This window comes from Cricetulus griseus, chromosome 3 (genome assembly GCF_003668045.3).
Source record: "Cricetulus griseus strain 17A/GY chromosome 3, alternate assembly CriGri-PICRH-1.0, whole genome shotgun sequence".
NCBI lineage: Eukaryota > Metazoa > Chordata > Mammalia > Rodentia > Cricetidae > Cricetulus > Cricetulus griseus.
Window position 1 is genome coordinate 244,356,667 of NC_048596.1, and position 17,632 is coordinate 244,374,298.

Below are 17,632 nucleotides of genomic sequence, written 5' to 3' on the forward strand. Positions count from 1 at the left end.
CCCAGTACTGTTGAATGACTTCCAGGCCAGACTGCTTTGAGGCAGATGGCCTACAACTGAGATCATGGAGGCTTGAGAATGTAATTTAACCTAAAAAGGACCGGAAAAAAATCTGGAGAGCGCGCACTTGACACCCGAGCTCCTTGAAGAGTCGAGATCCCTTTAAACCCCCACTCGAAACGGCCTCTGTCTCCAGGCGGGTTAGAAGCAGAGCAGCTAGTCTGGTCTGGCGAGACTGCTGACCTGGCAGTGAGCGTCCTTTGGAGCCCATCAGCCTGTTCCACACCGAGGGAGGGCTCAGGATCCGACTCTGACAGTTCTGAACTCGAAAGCCGCTATTGTGCTGGCGCAGAACGGCTCTTATGGAGCCGGAGGGGAAGAGATCTCGTGGAGCAGGAAGCACCCTAGGAAATCTGAGAAGCAGGTCTCAGAGCTGTTACCCCACGCCTGCTCTTTCCTTACTCCCTATCCACTTAACACTGCCCCCCAGATAAAGACAACTGATTCCTGTTCAAGAAAATTCTATGGAAAGAAGAAAACATCAGAAATCCTGTTTGTCAGATACCCAGACGATCTTCACCGTCCCTTTCAGGAAGACCAGAAGACCAGAAAATCAGCAGAAATTAGGCTGCACACCTTTAGCTTACCCTCGTTTATTGAATTAAAGGACTGAGCCACCTACACCAGCACTCTGGAACCTAGAGGCAATGATCAGGACTACACAGGTTACCCTTCAGGAAAGAGAAAGGAGACAGGTAGGGAAGTATAATAAAATCGCGAAGTGAAGCCTCGTGTGGAGGTTCATTCTGGAGGCTGAGGCAGGAGAATAGCTATGAGTTCAAGGCTAGTGTAGGCTACAAAGAGTATAAAGACCCGGTCTCAAAATAAAATAAAGGGAACAAAACAAAACAAAACAAAACAAAACAAAACGTTCCGAAACGAAGCAGCAGACACACACGCCCTGGTGGTCTCCAGAGGCCCAGGACCGGCGGAATTCCCTCCTCCCGAACGAACGGAGAGGAAGTCCAGGGCTCCAGGGCTTCTCCATAACCCTCATTGTATCTAAAGCGCTAGCAACCAGCTTTTTCCTGATCCTTCTCAGGGTCTCAGGATTCTGGGTTAGATGGAAGAGGCTTCTCTGGTAGATGTTGGAACCGGCGAGTTGAAGAGGCATTTCCTCCAGGACACAAGAAGTTCCTTTTTGCTGGAACCACTCTTATCTCTTTAAAATCAGTTCTGCTATATGGAGCTAGGAGACATACGAAGACTCTCAAAAGCAATGCTGCTTGGTGGCAGTCAAGATTATCTGAACGAAATTTTTTTGGCGAGGGAAAAAGAAATTTCTTTAAAAGCACGAGCATGAATGTTTGTTCTTATAGAATTAAAAAAAAAAAAAGGTTGAGTCCTCACGTGGTGGGAGCGTGGCGGTAAGAACACCAAGGTTGCAGCCCATTCCTTGCACAAGTCAGAAGTGTTGTCTACATACATACCTTTTCTCTCCTATAAAATTTTCCTTTCAGCTACTTCACACCCAAGCACACACTCTAAATAAAGGTCTAAAACTGCAATTAGATGTTGTTGTCTTTTCTTAATTATCTGCCTGAACACCTACTCATTTTGTTGTTGACTTCTTTTCTTCTCCTTCCTTCCCCTTTCTCTTCCCTTCTTTACCTTTCTCCCTTTTCCTTCCTCTTCCTCTTTCCTATATTTTTCCTTTTCCACTACCAACTGACTTACACCAAAATTTTTGTTCATGAAGATGTCACTTCCCCTCTTCCACACATCCCCCCTCCCGCCCCCGCCGCCCCTGACACCGAACAGTTGTGAAAACAGAGTAAGACATTCAGTAAACATTTGTGAAAAGATTGACCGTGGATGTGTTTTTAATAATCCTGTTGGACACAAGGATGGAGGTCAGAGGAGAGCTGTCCACAACCTGCTCTCGCCTTCCACCAAGCATGACCTGGGTTTTGAATTCTGGTCTTCAGGCTTGGCTGCGGGTGCCTTTACCCGTTGAGACATTTCATTGGCCCTTTTGGTATACATTTCTTTTTTTAAAGTTCTTGTTTTTATTTGAAATGTATTTACGTTTTGCTTGCCTGTGTATCTGTGCACTACTTGCCAGGTGCCTGTCCAAGTGAGAACGGGGCACCAGTGTCCTTTGGAACTGGAGTTACAGCCATTTGTTAGCCTTTACACAGGTTGGGAATCAACCCACAGGCCTCTGGAATTGCTCTTAACTGCTGAGTCATCTCTTCAGCCCCTTGAGTACATTTTTAAACACCAGAATTTTGTGTGTTATGTCTAGTAAAACACATATGTAAAGGAACCAAAACTTTAAAGGTCATTATTTACTGCATAATACTGAGTATATGCCATTTCATAGAATACACAGAATTGCAGGTAAGAGCCACAAATGCAAATGCAATGCCAGAATAAAAGAAAACAGAATTCTCATATTTAACAAAGGGCAGTTTGTCACTGTTTAGTCATCCCTAACTAAAGGTATTTAACACATCTTGTTTCCATTCTTTTCTCTGCACAAAATATTCCCCACAGTGGGGCACCCTGGTCTGTGCCTGTAATTCCCTCACTCAAGAGGTGAAGGCCTGTGAGTTTCAGGCCAGCCAGGGTTACACAGTGAAAGTAAAAACAAAAACAAGTAAACCAAAAAACAACAAACAAAGCAAAAAACAGAAACAAAAAACCAACCAGCCTAATGAAAAGGTATAAACGCAGAAATAAAAATTTAACCATTCATTACAATAAAAGTGATTTTATATTAAATTAATTATTTTTAAAGTTTTCTTTAGCTGTGACCTGGGTTCTGAGAATTAAACTTTTAACAAATGTTCTTAACTGCTGAGCCATCTCTCCATCCTTAATTATTTAAAAAACAAAACAAACAAAAAAACCCACTTTTTTGAAATTAAGGATGTGAAACAGTATTGCTACAATGTCTACAGTGGTAGTCAAAAACACTACCACTAAAAAAAAACAAAACTAAAAAATGCAAAACAGAAATGACACTGAAGAAGAAATTTCAAAACACTTCCCTTTGAGTCTGCACCGTTACATCTCTGCTTGCCTCCTAAAACACTTTGCCCATTTCTGTGAACGAGCTACCCTCTTAGCTAGGAGAGGGTGAAATGCGGCTCCGTTTTAGCTGTCATTGTATTTGGCAGTCTTGTTGCAAAGAAATGCACACAAATTTAAAATCTGTACAAGGGCAAAAACAGAAGCCCATATATGTGTGTTTCCGCCCGGTTTCGAACCGGGGACCTTTCGCGTGTTAGGCGAACGTGATAACCACTACACTACGGAAACACCTGAGCTGTAGGCCTTGCTTTACTCAATTAGTTAAAAATGGATCCTATTAGCTAGGGGGCGGTGCGTGCCTTTAATCCCATCCCAGTAGGTGGCGGTGCACGCCTTTAATCCCATCCCAGTATTACAGGGCAGAAAGGTAAACGCATCTCTTGAGTGGAGGCCAGGATTGTCTACCGAGTTCCAGAACAACCAGGGATACACAGAGAAACTCTGTCTCAAAAAACCAAAACCAAATAAACAACAGCAAAAAAACTAAACAAACAACCAAGCCAAAAAGGATCCTATTGTCTTCATACTTGCGACTGTTAAATTTAATAGAGCAAAGCCCAAAGACTAACCGGGAAACAATTTGGGGTCCTGTACAGCTGCAATTCCTTCTGCACGAGCTCCAGGCAGAGAAATCTCAGGTTGACTCCTAGAAAATTTTATCTAAACGAATTTCCTTATGTTTTGTATGTTCCTTTCTCGGCTTGAGTGAACCTCTCTTATCTTCCTATCCTTTGGCAAAAACGCCGTGCTGAGTTTTCATCCTAATACTTTCATAAACTGCTCAATTAGACACTGTCTTGAGGATGGAAACCGAAGACCTAGGTATTGTTTTCAAGAGGGTGTTGCTGAGTGGCTCGGTTGTGTCTGAGAAGTTTCAGGTCAGGACAGGAAAACTTTATTCAGCATAAGCAATTATCAATAAACAAATATCTGTGCTCTGATAATAAATGTATGTATATGTACACCAAGCACCATTTTGTCACATATTTGTTCTCCAGTGATGAACAGTCACACAGTAAAGCAGACCTAAACCTAACTATAATGATGGCAAATTGAGCAGAGCTTTATAGAACACAAGTGTTGAAAAGTGTAAACACTCAAAAATCAAAAGATGTGAAGGTAAAAGCAGTAAAATCCTACTATGCGAAGTTGTTTTTGAACTTTCTAAGGTTTGCATGTGTTGTTACATGTACTCTATTACTTTTCGTGGCTGCATAATATTTATTGCTCTTTAGCTATTTACTGTCCAGAGATAGCACTAAGGTTGAATTCAACTTTGAAAAATCAGTATTAATGACGATATTAATATCTACCTACATGTGACACTGTATCTTTAAATATTGGGTGTGGAGGTCAAACCAAACTAGGAGAAGAATATCTAGATAACTCGACATAAGGAACTTTGTTTTTGAGAAAGGGTGTCATATAGCCAAGGCTGGCCTTGAACTCTTCACCCTTCTGTTTCATTGCTGGGATTACAGGTGGGCACCACAGCTTTCCTGAGTAATTCCATCAGTGTATTTCCCACCAGCAGATATGAGAGCTGTTATATCTGCCTGCCTGTTATTACTCACACATTCATGTTTCTAACGCTAAAATTGTTCACACACAGGTATGGGTATTTAAATTCTAAAAACTATTTTTAGTTAATAAGTGTATGTCTGTCTGAGTGCAGTGCTGATGGGAGGCCAGAAGAGGGCACTGGACACTTTGGACCTGGAGTTATAGGTGCTTGTGAGCCACCCAATATGGGTGCTGGGAATCAAGCTAGGGTCCTTTGTAAGAGCAACAAGTACTTGTAATCCCTGTGCCATCTCTCAGGTCCAATATATATGTAAACTCTTTAGATAAGCATTTAAAAATTGAAATCCACAATGATTCTACAGTACAGTGCAAGAAGCATAATAGGAGAAAAATATGCTTCAAAACTCTCTTCTGTATATCAGGGTAGGTCGAACTCATTTTTGATGTTGTCCTTCTCTATATATCAGTCCTAATCAGCTCAGATCCCAGCACTGAGGGGCCTGGATTTCATTCAATACACACAGGCCAGAGGCTCTCAAGCCTTCTCTTTGCTCATGGGCACTGAATGCCTGGGAGTTCAGAGGCAGAACCCTGAGATGAATGGACCAATGATCTGAATGATACATTCATTATTCACAGTGGAAGGTATACTTGTGAACCTGGCAAGCTCTAGAAATCCACCCCCCCCAAAAAAAGGTGAATTTTCTGCATTAATGTTGTTGTTAGGGAGAACTGCGCTTGCCCCTTCTATTCTGTGTGAGCTTACATAACCCTTTTTGTTTATTGTGCTGGCGGCCAAACATTGGGCCTTGTGCATGGTAGACAAAAGCTCTACCACCAATGCTCTGTCTCCCCCCTCCATACATCTTAGTTCTTTCTTCTGTAACCAAAACAACAGAGGGGTATATATTTTTGTGGCTCTCAATATTTTCTAAAATATCTAACTTTTATCATCAACTGTACCTTATGAATTATTTAATCTCTCACTCTAGGAATCTTCACAGGGTGGGTGTAGCAGTTGCTATTTGTCTCCTGTTGATTTTAGGATCTGTTCCTATCCTTCTCCCTGGCGGTGTAGGTTCTTAATGTCCTGTTATCACCTTTGCTTTACAAGTTTAAGGAGAAACTGCTTAGTTGTTTCTGAAAGCCACATTCCAACTGTAAGTGTTTGCATTCCTCCACATCCTCATCAACAGTTGCTATTTTTAACTATCATAAATAGTAAATATTCAGGAATCCTAGCGGCTTTAATTTGTATCTCCCTAAAGATTTAAGCATCTTTTCTTGTGCTTGTTTAGTATGTACAGGCTTTGGAACCTGTCCTGGAGCTCACGATGTAGATCAGGCTGGCCTGGAACTCTCAGAGTGCTGGGATTAAAGGCGTGTGCCACCACTGTCTGTCGTATGTCTACTTTTGTGTGTACTAAAATATTTACTCATTTTATTTTTTGAGATAGGACCTAGGATGGTCTTGAGCTCCAGATCCTTTTGACTTGGCTCTCAAATGCTGGAATTACAGGCTAGTATCACCGTGCCCAGCACTTGTGGCATTGTTATCACTGAGCTTCCTTATTTATTCTCCACATATCTCACTGATCAGACACATGCTTTGCAACCCCCCTCTTCTAATTGTAGAACATGCTGTCTGTCTTTCATAGAGGACCTAATTCATCATGTTTCTGAGAGTCGTGCTAACCCATGTCAGAGAGGTTTTTCTTCTATTTTCAGCAAGCATGTGAAAACTTCTCTGAATAGGTAATACTATGAACTTTATCATTTCTTTTCTCTCCACACTTAGATTCAGAAATTCGTTATAAAATAGAGTTGTAGCTCCTTGGGAAGCTGTCTCACCCTCTTGCCTGAAGAGCTCAACTTTATTGAGTGTGGGTGAAGCCACACGTTAACATGCTCAGGTCCCATTTCTTCCTGGATGCCTTTCCTTAGATTTCAGACCATTTTGGTAACTAGAAGACCTCAGTTTATGTATGGTTCAAGAAATGGAAATTATGCATCTCTCAGTTATCTCTACTCTTAAGTCGGGGGGCACTCTCTGGGTTTCAACACAGCCCTGCTTGTACAAGCATTGGATAATGAAGCACAGGGAAACTGTGTGATGACCAGCTTCGTGTTCAGTCAATCTGGTAATGTTGGATTGACAGGTATTTTAGCCTGAAGAAAATTGACGCGCAGTGGGAGGCGATGACAGAATCACCACGAAATATCCAAAGTGCCTTGAGGGAGACCAGAGTGGCTACATGTAGCGACGCGACGCGACGCGACGCACAAAATGCACTCCCCGTGGAGTCTGTGGGCCAGCGGTGGTTTTCTAACACGAGAAAATCAGAGGCCCTCCAAACTCTTTCTCTCATTTCACGCCGTCTATCTCAATTGAGCGTGGATTAGACACACTCTGGGCACGAGTTGAAACTTAAACCATGCGATATGTATAAGCTTTTGGAAGGAGAATATGATGAATACCTCAATTAAATTTTAATTTAATTTAATATGTGTTCTTTTCAGGGTTTCGCCTTCAGGTCCTTTTCAAGCACCTCCTCCCTGTTCCATGTTTCAAGTCTCAAGTCCAGGAAAATTTTAGAAGGCAGATCCACCTACCCATACACTGCCCCAAAGCTTCACTTCTGGGTCTTCCTATACCCCCTGACTCTTAATTTTACCTGGGTTTTGTCTGGGATCGCTTTGAAATATGAACAGTTTCTCAGAACGCTTTCTTGATTCTCTCACCTTTCCGGGAGGTGCTCAGGGAACCGGGAAGCTTAGTCAGGGATGGATCCGCAGCTCGGGGCGGGGAGGGGGCAGGGGTGAGTGGGATGAACCAATAAAATATTGGTCAATTTTTAGTTTTTTCCCCTGCTACTGTAATTTTCAAAAAACAAGATATAATTCATGCGTAATAAAGTTCAGCCTTTTAAAGGATCCGATTCAGTGATTACTCGTGTACTGAGTTATAATAGTCATTGTTACCTGACTTCAGCTCCTGGCAACCGGTGATACATTCTATCTCTAGATTTGGTGCCCTGTACATTTCATTTCAATAACCTGCATTATATGACTTTTGTTGTAGGTTGTTTTTTTGTTTGTTTTGTTTTTTTCTCAACAGGGTGCTTTCCACTTTCCTGATGTTTCGGAGCTACAGTCCTTTCTGTTTTTAGAAATATCATGTGGTTGGGTAGTGTAGAGAAAGACAACAATGTAATGTGAACCAGATCAGGGATCTTCAAGACTTAATCTATTTCTGTTACGGATTTGAACAGGAAAAAAAAAAAAAAAAAAGTACAGGTCGAGCCAGCCAGGAGTCGAACCTAGAATCTTCTGATCCGTAGTCAGACGCGTTATCCATTGCGCCACTGGCCCGCCATGAAAGTGGCTCTTCCACTGTTTATTATTAACTGCAAGATTTATGGCAGACCCACCCTCAAATGTAAACTCAACAAATGTTTGATTTGCATAATTTACAACCTTTAAAATGTTTTACATTTATAAAGGAATTTTCTGCCACTTGCGTTATAGAGGTTCATTTTTCCATTTTTGTGCCTCTTGGTTTCCATTAATTTAGGCAGTTGGTTCCCTCTGACGTTAAACAACCGCTTCCTGCAGTCCGGCTGGTTGAATGAAAAAGTGATGAAACCAAATTCTCTCTTTCCTCATCTTCCTCCTCCCCTCATTTTACTTTTAGATGTTTTGAAACAGTGTCATTCTGGCCTCAAACTGGCAGTTCTCCTGCCTGAAGCTCCGGGAGTTCTAGTATTACAGGTGTGTTTCACAACGTTGATTATTTTAGCGGCAAATTTTACAATCTCGTCAGCAATTTAGAATTTAGAGTTCAATGGAAAATTAAGCTGATCCAGACGTGGTAACACAGACCTTTAAATGCCAGCATTTCTCTTTTATCCAGGGAGCTATGTTAAAAATATAAAAGAAAGTTTGGCTGAATATGATTTAAGTGTTCAATGTCAGAGAAAACACTTACAAGCATACTTGTAAGAAGGAGTAAACTTAGGTTTTAACTTTCCTGTTGCAGCTTGGGGTCAGCCTGCTAGTAAATAGCGTCCAAGCCTCTTTGTGCATTGTCCCTTTCTTCAACTCATTTCCACATGCTTGGCAGATTAAATGTGCTCTGTTAATTCTAGTCCATTTTGGTTCCTAACAGCTTTTTGTCTTTGTCTTTAGTTTGTTTCTTCTTTTTAAATACCAAAGAACTGTTAGAGTAACTATCGGTATTTCCTTTTTCTATACACAGAAAGAAAACAACTGACGGTTGTCCCGGAACTAGCTCCTGTAGACCAGGCTGGCGTGGATTTCAGAAATCCCTTAGCCTCTGCCTCCTGAGTGCTGGGATTACAGGGATGTGACACTACTCCCGATACCACTGGCATTTCAAATGTGTGCGCAGGCAGCTTTCTTCCAATTTAAAAGCAACAAGAAAACACCCGGCATTTAGATGTCCACATGTTAGAATTTGACACAGTGGCGAAGTGCTTAACTTAAAAGCGATAGTGGTAGTGGCACAGATCACATACGCTGTGAGCAGGATTTGAACCTGCGCGGGAATAACCCATTGGATTTCGAGTCCAACGCCTTAACCACTCGGCCATCACAGCTTGCTTGCCTTACTGCTATTGATAATCTTATTTTACTTATACACTAAACAAATAAAAATTATTCTGAAGGCACTATACATACTCTGAAGCCATCGAGCACTACAATTCCGTCTATTGGGCACTTTCAGCAATACACAGAAGGCTGTCACTTGGTCATACCCTAATCAGACCACTCCCTGTAGCCTTACTCACTTTGACCGTATCCCTACTGGCTTGTAGGTGCCAAATTACAGATTTTAAGGGGAGAGCAATATTCCAGCATACCAGAGTCTCCGGCTTTAGCCTTCTCCTTTTCCACTACCGGTTTTTACATATCATCGACTTTTTTTTCTTCATAGATGTGGCAGGGAATAAAGTTTAAGTTAGTTACAGTCTTATTCAGTCATGCTCTTTCCACACACTTCGAGAAGCACAGCTCCCTAAGGGGACAGTTTGGCAACATCTATCTATATTTAAAATTCATGTGCCTTCTGAGGCGCCATTTCTAAAAATGTGCAAGATACATTTGCACACTCCAGGAGCTTTCTCTGGGTGGAGCTCATTCTCTTCTTTATTATCTGGAACTGCAGGATTGGGAAAAACATCAGCAATATGAGTTTTTAAAAAATAATTATCTTGTTAATATTAAAGAATTCAGAATAATTTAAGCAGGTACTTTATGGCATCTCTCTCTCTCTCTCTCTCTCTCTCTCTCTCTCTCTCACACACACACACACACACACACACACACACACACACGCCTAGTGAAGTATTAAGCATGTGTAAGAGCTAGCTGTGGTTACACACCTGTAATTCTAGTTCTCTAGAGGGGGAGGGTCAGGGGAATGCTTTATCGAGCCAATGGAAAGGAGCGTTTTGGTTCAAAAGGCAGAATTTTGATTGTGACCCAAAAGATTAGATGGAGCCCAGGCGCCGGCGGGCCTTTCTGGAACAAGGAAAGGGAGTGGAAGCATTGGCGGTGCAGCTGGCGATCCGTTTCGGATTCCTCATTCTTTGTTGTGATTACTTTGCGCGGATTTGGCCTGATAACAAACGGTAAAGTAATTCTTTGTCTTCCTTCATCATCTGGCGCCCAACTGAATAGGCTGCCTGCGCCCAACCGCTAGCCCCACGGCCGGAGCTCACCGCTACAAGGTACCAGGCACCCTCACGCTTGCGGCACTCGGCCCTCTGCTCCGGAGCTCCCTGTCCGCCCTTGCCGCCTCCCAGGCACTCCTCGGGCTCCAGACCCTCCCTCTGCTCCGGAGCTCGCCGCCGCCACCCTGGCGCTCCGCGAGCGTGCGCGAGCCCTGCGTCCCAGGAAGACCCCAGAGCTCCCCGCCCCCACTCCCAGCACCCAGGAGTTCCCTGATGTGTCCTCCCCGCATCCCGCAGCTCTTCGTGCCTGCCTGTTTCCCGGTCTGGGCTCAGCACCGAGGATTACTACCCACCCCCGACCCCCCCACCCCCGGTACAGATTTTGCTTTGGAGAAGCACTGGGGCAGAGTTTGGTACAGCCGCTGTGAGCACTAATGCAGTTGCCCTGCTCCTGAGCTACCTTGGTGTCACACCTGCTCCACCTGCTGGCCAAACGTTGTCACTAAATCTACACGACCCAATTCTCTGAGGATCGAAACTCTGGTGAATCGCTTGAGAACGTTTAAACGGTAAACTAAGCTATTAAAGAAAATAATAATAATAAGGGAAGAGGACAATCTTAAAACCTTTCCCAGGTCAATGATTGGAAATTCAGGGAATTAGAACCCTGCTTACTGCTAATATGGGTGGAGTGATAGAAAAACTAACTGAGGAGATAAACAACTTAACTGGGATCGATGCAGTTTCAGTCATAATTTCAGTTCATATCTTATCCTTAATAAAGTGGTTTGATAATGCTGCCAAATATGAGAGATTGACTGAAAAGACACAGGCCTTAGAAAAAGCTACTATTGATGGTATGCAACCCTTAAGGAGAATAGTACTCTATTGACTGACAAGATAAATGCTTTAGAAATATTTACCAATGAAGAGAAAAGAAAGTGACCGGTAATATACAAGCCTTACAAATAGCTATTAAGGAGAATAGTACTGTATTGACTTAAAAGACTAAAAATTAACAGAAGAAGCGAAATTAGGCCGGTATGTAGTTCAGCAACTCCACTCTTAGAGGGCTATAAATGGTTAAATTCCAAATGTTTCAGATGACCACAAACCTCCCGGGTAGTTCATGGAGAAACCCCTGACAGATTACCCCACTGACCACTGCGTCAGAAGCTGATAAGCAGGATCCTTGTGAAGGGTCAGCAACTGCCATTTACTTGGACAAGATTGATTAGCACATCCTGAGGTCTGAGGGTTTTACAACCGGTAGGTCAGGAGGCCATCTGATTCCCAGCCCTCCCCTCAAGACAAAGGGCCTCCTAGGAACCCATGACTCTGGTCACCTACTTAATGGTCAGAGGGTTGTGGCCCCTCCCTAAGCTTGTGGTCTTTGCCTTTAAAAACGCCTGTGCCTGGAGATCAGGGCTTCTCTCTAGCCTGCGTGCTGAGGGGGCCCGTTTGTACAAACGTTCACCATTCATTAAAGCTTCTTGCATGTTGCATTAATTGGACTGGATATTGAGTTCTTGGGTGACCGTAAGGTTGGAGATCCCTCAATCTGAGGGTCTTTCAGACTGACAAGATAAAGGCTTTAGAAATATTTACCAACAAAGAGAACAAGAAGTTGACTAGTAATATGAAAGCCTTACAAATGGTTACTAAGGAGAGTAATACAATCTTGACTGAAAAGATAAAGGCCTTAGAAAAAGGTACCACTGATAGTATCAAAGCCTTACAAGTAGTTACTAAGGAGAATAGTACTTACTGTATTGACTGACAAGATAAAGGCTTTAGAAATACTTACTGATGAAGATTGTAGAAGGATGATGGATAAGATGCAAACCTTAGAGCAGATTACTGCTCAAAACACAAGCCTTAGAAAAAGCCACTATCGATAAATTACAAACCTTAGAAAAAATATTAAAACTGATAATAATTAAATAATAATTAAATAAATAATTAAAACTGAATAATAAAAGCATTCAGATACAGACAAAAGAATTCAGGGGAGAATCAACCTTTAGTTATCCAGTTAACACCCAAGAAAGCCCACCAGATGACAGGCATCCCCAAGGCTCTACAAAAGTAAAATGGCATCCTATAAAATTTTCAGTTTTTGTCAGAATGGCTAAAATAAAAAAAAATCAGTATTAAGGAGATTTAAGGAAGCAATAGTTTCCTATGGTATGCATTCACCTTACATGAGGCAGATGTTGGATAGATGGTCCACTCACAACAAAATTACTCCACATGACTGGAAATCTTTCACTAGAGCAGTATTAGAATGTGGTATTAGAATTAGAATGTAGAATTAGTATTAGAATGTGGTTCTCAGTTGGAATGGAACAATTGGTTGAGAGAAGCTAAAGCCCTAGAACAGCAAGGTAGGGTTATAGGTTATGAGATTTCCCAAGATAAAATTTTTGGTGAGGGTCCTTATGCTGATGTGTATAGTCAAGTTACATTTGATGATCACACCTTGTCCCTATGCCATACAGCAGCCTTAAATGCTTGGGACAGGGTTCAGCCTATATACTTTAAAGATGTGTCGACCACAGAATGGAAAACAGGGTATGTGGTACATTGGAGAGGGTATTTTGCTTTTGTTTCCACAGGAAAAGAAAAGCTATGGATACCACTGGAATCAATAAAGCTTCAATTGTATCTAACAGGGAGAGGTGGATAGCAAGGTGGAAGCTTCACCCTTGCCCCTGGCATTCATATACCCAGAGTCTGGAATGTTATCCTCAGCCTGGCGGAGAATAACGCGACACAGACTTGGTGACTCTCATTGCCCTCTCTGAGCCAAGGGTAACGCTGCAGGTATTGGGTAAGTCCATCACTTTTCTTTTGGACACTGGAGCTACCTACTCTGTTTTGATATCTCACTCAGATATTACAGTTCCCTCACCAATTTTTGTCATGGGGGTAGACAAGACCCTTTCCTTCCCACTAAAGACCCTGCTATTTCCCTGCATTCTTGAAGGGAAATTCTTCTTTCACTCTTTCCGAGTCATACCTGCTTGCCTGGCACCTCTACTTGGTTGTGATATTCTCACCTTGGCCCCAACACTCTCCTGACTTCAACTTTCTTCCCTTAATAGCCTCACAGGTTCCTACCTGTAAGGAGCTTATTTATAACCAAGCAGGCAAAGGCCTGGTTCAGGGAGATTAAAAGAAAGGGAGTATAGGCCCACTACCCAGCCATTGTAGATAAAAGCGAGAATGTGTGGAGTGTGGACAAGTGTGATTAGCAAGATTTAGCAAACGATTTAAGGACCAGCTCAGAACTGGGAACTTTAGATTGTACCACGACTCTATGTCCTGGACTCTCCTCCGCTAACCTGAAACAACCAGTCCATCAAGCTGAGTGCTGCCCGTGCTGAACCTGATTCCACAACACCAGGCCCTCAGCCTGAATCCAGAGGAACAGAACTTGCAGGCTGCTGCAGGACAGGTACCCCCTGCTGTGAGCCTATTGTCTATGGATTGTTTGCTTATGCTTGTGTGTTACTTTGACATTAAGTGTGAAGTAAAACTTTTATGCTCAAAACCAGTTCACTGAGTTTGCCATTCCTCCCAGGTCAAAACCTGGTAAGGGCTCAAGACACTACCCCAGACTGTCCTGTCCCTACCCCCCCTTATCCAGTGGATCCCCAAGTATGGGATATTTCCACTCCAGTGGTTGCTACTCACCACCAACCAATCCTAGTTCACCTTAAGGACTCTTCTTCCTTCCCTTCCATACCACAGTTACCTATTTCTTTCTTTCTTTTTTTTTTTTTTTTTTTTTTTTTTTTTTTTTTGGTTTTTCCTGACAGGGTTTCTGTCTCGCGCAATCGCCTCGCCAGCAAGAACCACACAGGACATTCGGATCCTTCTGCAGTAAAGCTTTTAATGCGTCTTGAGAGGAGAGCATAAGCTTACCAGAGCGGAGACCCCGAGCCAAGAATCCCGTCCCCTAATAAAGGCTGGCAGCCGCCGCCTGGGACGTGTCACCCTATGATTGGCTGCAGCTCATCAGGCCATATGACGCCACGGAATAGGCAGAGATCAAGGAATGGAAAATTACCCAGCGCCTGCGCAATAATCTTGTTTACATTCAGTGCCTGCAGGCGCCATCATTGTAATGGAGAATGCAGGGACGGCTCCCTACAGGTTTCTCTGTGTAGCTTTGGAGCTTATCCTGGCACTCACTCTGGAGACCAGGCTGGCCTCCAACTCACAGAGATCCGCCTGCCTCTGCCTCCCGAGTGCTGGGATTAAAGGTGTGCACCACCAACGCCCGGCCCAGTTTCCTATTTCTGAAACCCATTGCCAAGGCCTTAAGCCTATTATCACTGTAGGGAGACACTGTAACCACGCCTCCTAAGGAGTGGCTACAGGTGTGCCCGACCACGCCTGTCAGAGTGTGGTCAGGGTGCTGGGGAGAGGTTTAAAAGGGACAGACAAGGCACATGGGAGCTCTCTTGCCTTGCTGCTTTGACGCACTCTGGCTTGCTGTTGGCTGGCATTTATCTATTAAAAGTTATCCTAACCTTACGATTTCATATCAGTTATTCACGGCTTCATCACCGTCTTCTATCTCAGGGACTGTTAATTCCTATGGACTCACTCTGAAACGCTCCCATTCTTCCAGTGCGTAAGCCCTCAGGTGCTTACCGTTTGGTTCAAGACCTCCATCTCATAAACGAGGCAGCTATTCCAACACACCCAGTGATTAACAGCCCATCCAATCTCCTGTCTAACATCCTTCCTGCCACCTCCCACTTTACTGTTCTGGACCTGAAAGATGCCTTTTTTATACTGTCCCTTTACACCCTGACTTATACTTCCCCTTTGCCTTTGTTAGACCCCCGGAAAACTCAGGTATCCGGGGTCCCAGGCCACGACCTTGGTCACCCCAATCACCAGGCGGATTCGAGAGCTTGCTGCAAAATGCACGAGGCTTTATTGTAATTTAACGGGCTAACCCCATGTTAGCTTGGGTCTTTCACCCACCCGCCATGGCGGATGGCTAGCAAAGACAGCTCCTAGGCCCTCCCAAGAGATCTTATAGGGCAGTGTAAGGGGAGTGTCTAGGGGTATGCACAGGCTCACTATTGGTGTGCCTCCAGCCTTGTAGGGCTTGCCCTGTGTTGATTGGCCAACTTGTTGTTATGGTCCATAAGCCCTCCCAGAGTGGTTGCTATGCTTTGCGTCATTGCTGTGTGCTTGTCCGTAAAATACACCCAGAGCCATAAAGTATAGCACCACCAGCTAACTTCTGATTGGTTCCTTTCCACGAGGCAGGCATCTGACTTTCTAGTGTCCAGGACAAGGTCATACAAGCACGTGTTCGGCTGCTATGACTGCCAAAAGGGGAGCTGGTCCCTTCATTCTCCCATTTTCTTTTTTGGAAATTCCAATCATGGAATTGCTGTCTCTCTAACGTCCCCATCAGGGAGTGAGAGATATTGGCATCCCCATGCAAGGGAGTCCCTCCTGACTTAGCATTTTAACCAGGGAAAATGGGCAGCGAATTCTTTCCCAAACTACTTCCTGCTGACTTTGGGACGAAGTTAGGGACCCCAGAAGGTTGAAATGCTAGTCAAAAGCAAAAAAGGAATTTAGGCAATGGGGAATCTATCAGGGGCTTTTGGCAGACTCTGTTGCAGAGACAGGGGGTGTCCACATCAGCTGGACTGGTTCACATCCACAGCAAGTCCAGGGCTGGCAGTCTATTTAGAACAGCCTGTAGTCAGCAACTGATACTCAGATGTGTGATTTCAGGCTTGAGTTTAAACAGACACTTAGGAGTTAAGCCAGGATATCACAGATATGTTTAATAGGTCATGATTCTTTTATCTCCTGAAGACTTATATGACACTTAATATGTTTAAGTTTTCTACAATGAGTGACAAACTTTCCTAACAGCGATCTTTGAAGTCTCCAAAAGAGATGATGGGCCCCACAACAACGATTCTACCTGGACTGAATGACTACCACTAAGCCCATAAATACCATTCAAAGATTGGCTTTGGATTACAAACTGCTCAGGACAATTCCAAGATGGCTAGCCAAGATAGTCCACCCTCATGCACCAATCTAGCCAGGCCTTCAGATAAGCTCTACACTTTCCCATTACTCAGAGACTGGCAACAAAATGATGCAGCTAGTTTTCCTGAGATTTATCCATTATTTTGTTTTTTACAGGATCCTCTAGAGATGTCATCACCTTCCAGACAACAGGAAGTAATTTTAAGAATATGATACCCACTTTCCCAATCAATAGACAGGATGGATGGTTTTTGGTTTTTCTCAGGGTTATGGATATTTGTCATAAAGTAAGGGGATTGGTTACAAGTTGTTAAGAATAAAGACTGAACAAAAGAGATTAGATTCAGGGATTTCGTTTGAAAAGAAAAGGGGGTTATAGATATGATAGGATAAAAGATAGATTATTAAATCTACTTTCAAACTAAAAAAGCAATTATCAGTTTTAAATAATTTACATTGGTATGGATTCTTGTATATTTAAGTTATTCTTGTACTGTATATATGCTACTTCTGTTTAAGATATTTTTGTATATTGATACAAATTTAAGGTTATTTTTGTTATACTGAATATATGTTTTCTCTTCTGTTCAAGTTTTTTTTTTTATATTGTTACAACCTTGATGTTATTGTTCTTGTACTGTCCATCTGTTTCTAATTTTGCTTAAGGTATTACCTATACAGCTTGTTTTTTATACAATGTGAAGACCTAGTCTTTTAAGCAATACAGAATAATAAAGAAATACAGGTTTATAGTCACCCATAATTATCTAACTTTTAGTCATGTTTTCTAAGCTTACAGAGATACGTTTCAAGTAGATAGGTAATCTTCAAACACTTCAAAGACCTACAGAATATGGCATTTAAAATGTTTTAATAACTTAGAATTTTTTTGACATGAGATGCAAATGCTCCTGGCAGCACTGATCTACTTCTAAAGAAGATGGTGAGCAATGAAGACACTACTTATGGAGTTTGCTTTCTTTGTGGCACAAATTGGCCTATAGGACAAGAAACTGCCCTTGCCTCTACTGTTGACAGTAAACACACTGTCCAATCTGGACACAAAAGTGACTGCTGAACCTTGCCAAGACAGGGTAGGACAGTCAAAATGTCCTGCTTCTGAGAAGGGTCTGTCAGATATTCTAGGCCTTTAGGCCAAAGATGGATGCCCCTAGGATGCAGAAGAAACTTGGGTGACTGTCCAGGAAGCCAGCTGTCATTTCTTACTTTTTTTTTTTTAAGTTGTTTGCTTACATTTTCTACTTACTCAG

The 17,632-nt window shown here is 42.8% G+C and overlaps 1 long non-coding RNA gene and 3 other non-coding genes across 4 annotated transcripts; 1 reads left to right on the plus strand and 3 right to left on the minus strand.

Moving 5' to 3' along the window:
- Positions 1 to 3,254: 3,254 nt before the first annotated feature.
- Trnav-aac lies at positions 3,255 to 3,327 on the minus strand. Its single transcript has one exon. It is a non-coding gene; the product is annotated as a tRNA-Val (tRNA).
- Positions 3,328 to 7,922: 4,595 nt separating this feature from the next.
- Trnar-acg lies at positions 7,923 to 7,995 on the minus strand. The gene has a single exon. It is a non-coding gene; the product is annotated as a tRNA-Arg (tRNA).
- A 1,165-nt stretch (positions 7,996 to 9,160) lies between these two features.
- Positions 9,161 to 9,242, minus strand: Trnas-cga. The gene has a single exon. It is a non-coding gene; the product is annotated as a tRNA-Ser (tRNA).
- A 726-nt stretch (positions 9,243 to 9,968) lies between these two features.
- Positions 9,969 to 14,204, plus strand: LOC103163329. The gene is made up of 4 exons (XR_003484132.2): positions 9,969 to 10,277; positions 10,617 to 10,888; positions 12,995 to 13,152; positions 14,144 to 14,204. It is a non-coding gene; the product is annotated as an uncharacterized LOC103163329 (long non-coding RNA).
- Positions 14,205 to 17,632: the final 3,428 nt, after the last annotated feature.